The sequence below is a fragment of the Monodelphis domestica genome, chromosome 3 (genome assembly GCF_027887165.1).
Source record: "Monodelphis domestica isolate mMonDom1 chromosome 3, mMonDom1.pri, whole genome shotgun sequence".
Classification (NCBI taxonomy): domain Eukaryota; kingdom Metazoa; phylum Chordata; class Mammalia; order Didelphimorphia; family Didelphidae; genus Monodelphis; species Monodelphis domestica.
In genome coordinates, this window is record NC_077229.1 from 495937076 (window position 1) to 495939734 (window position 2659).

At 40.6% G+C, this 2659-nt stretch overlaps 1 pseudogene; it reads right to left on the reverse strand.

Annotated features, from left to right (window-relative positions):
* Positions 1-1372: 1372 nt before the first annotated feature.
* LOC130458133 (60S ribosomal protein L32-like) lies at positions 1373-2329 on the reverse strand (annotated as a pseudogene).
* Between the last annotated feature and the right edge of the window lie 330 nt (positions 2330-2659).

The window sequence follows — 2659 nt, forward strand, 5'->3', positions numbered from 1 at the left end:
GTTAGGCACGAGGTTGACACTCTATGATCAAGCAAGTCACTTTCCTCCCTTCCCTGTCTCTTCCTTGGTAAACCAGTTCAAGTCTATGTTGTCTTGTATTGTTTTATTCTTTGCCTCCTTGAGCTATTGATGACCACACCTTGGCGAACTCCAACCCTAGATTGCATTCACCAGTCATATCCTTTGCTTTAATTTACGGTTGCTGAATAGAGCTGGAGAAAATACAAACAATGGTGGCTGGGACAACTGAGTATTTATTCTATCAAACTCAAGGGGGCTCTCAGAGCAGCAAGGAAATCCTGTTCTTCCCTAATTGATTTACTGTTCTCCTGAGCAGCTATTCCAAACTTTCCCATCTCTCTTCAGTAAAGGCAGTTAGGTGATACATTGGGGAGAGCACTGGACTTTGAGTCAGAAAGCCTTGTGTTCAAATTTGACATCAGGCACTACTAGTTATGTGACCTTGGGTAAGTCACTTAGCCTCTGTCTGCCTCAGTTTCCTCAACTATAAAATGGAGATCATAATGCTACCCCCTTCCCAGGGTTGTTGTGAGGATCATATGAGATATTAGTAAAGCACTTGTACTAATAGGCAATGAATGTTTATTTCTTTCCTTCCACTCTCCTCTCCTCATCCTCTCATAATTCACCCCACCCTAAATTGAGGCTCTTCACTGAGATCTGTAGGAAAGGATTTCCAGCTGGGCATAGCAATGCAGGCTGGCAGCCTGGGATGGTGCAAGATCAAAATTCCACGGACCAGGTCAGGATTCTAAGGGCATTGAAGAGGCCTTTTCTCTCAAGCTGGTCAGACTTGAAGGTGTGTCTAGTGGTCTCCCTGAAGAACCAACTGAGGAGCTGCCAAGGACTTTGGATTATCAATAGGGTTGAGGGAGTGTTCCCCTTCACATTGGTGGACGTTGTGATTGGTGAGAACCCTTTTTGGACCTTGTGAGGACACTACATCTCGAGTCTGCTGTCTGACCCAACCAACTGGAGTTTGTGAGAATCTGGCCCTGTGGACATTACTAACCCCTTGTAGTTTAGTTTTAGTTAAGCTACGGTTTAATTAAGTTTAGTACCTGGGTGGGTTAATAGAAGTAGGACTTCCTGGAATCCCCTTCAATTCCCTTTATCCTTTTAATTAAATATACCTCTGTTATTTATGTTATTAGTGTTATCTTTTGTCATCCTTCCCTGAAACCTTTCCCTAAAACCTTTCCTATAACAGATTTTAATATAGCAGATCTCCTTTGTATTGCTTACAAGGATATGTTCTCTATAACATATGAAAAGAAGTAAATGACTGCATTACTTTCCTTTTTTGTAGTTTAAAGTTTTATTCAACATAAATAAAAATATCTGAAGTACTTTACCACTCTGTTTTACTTGTCTTTAGCCTAGCATTTGGATTAATGAGCTTCATGGCCAATTGAGTTGTTCTCTGAACAATCACTTTGCAATTCTAGGGGAGATATTGTGAGCAATCTCTGCATGATCAGAATTTTTTTGCATACCAGGAGGACTTCTAGCTCTTTGACATTGTCTATCAACAATATCCTGAATCCACTGGGTAGCATGTGCTTTGTTTTCTTTTTGCTTCCATTGCCAATATTGGGTATTAAGATCTGGCTCTTTGGGGGCAGCTGGATAGCTCAGAGAATTGAGAGCCAGGCCTAGAGATGGGAGGTCCTGGATCCAAATCTGGCCTCACCTCAGACACTTCCTAGCTGTGTGACCCTAGGCAAGTCACTTAACCCCCCACCCTTACCTATCCCTTACCACTCTTCTGTTTTGGAATCAATATATAATATTGATTATAAGGTAGAAGGTAAGGGTTTAAAATAAATAACAAAAAAAAGATCTGTTTCTTTTTAAAACATTTTATTTAGTCAATTTAGAACATTATTCCTTGGTTACAAGAATCATATTCTATCCCTCCCCCCAATCCTTCCTGTAGCAAACATGCAATTCCCCTGGGTTTTACATGTGTCCTTGATTAGAACCCATTTCCATGTTTGGTGTTTGCATTAGGATGTTCATTTAGAGTCTATATCCCCAATCATATCCCTTCCACCCATGTATTCAAGCAGTTGTTTTTCTTCTGTGTTTCTACTCCCATAGTTTTCCCTCTGAATGTGGATAGTCTTCTTTCTTGTAGATCCCTCTGGGTTGTTCAGGATCAAAAGATCTGGTTCTTGAATTGTCTTTGTAATCTATAGTCAGTGCCTCTTGATTCCTTACCAATTTTGCTTGAATAGTCTAGGATGAACTTTTTGGTTTTCTTTTTGACTATTCGAGGATCCTTGAGCGGTTTAAGGGTGAGCATGTTGCACAGAGAGGGAGAGAGAGAAAGAAAGAGAGAGAGAGAGAGAGAGAGAGAGAGAGAGAGAGAGAGAGAGAGATGACTATATTTCAAAAAAGTTCATGAAAGGATCCTGTGGGTGTCATTTCCCCATTTTAATTTTTCTTGGAAATACTAGTCTTGTTGGGTTAGGTTTGGATAATGAAGGGGCAATGTCTTTCTTGAAAGTGCTCAATCAATCAACAAGCATTTATTGGGCACTTACTGCATGCTAGGCACTGGGGATATACAAACAAAAATAAAGAAGTCCCTGCCTTCAAGAAGCATACCTTCTATTGGTGTAGACAGCATGTG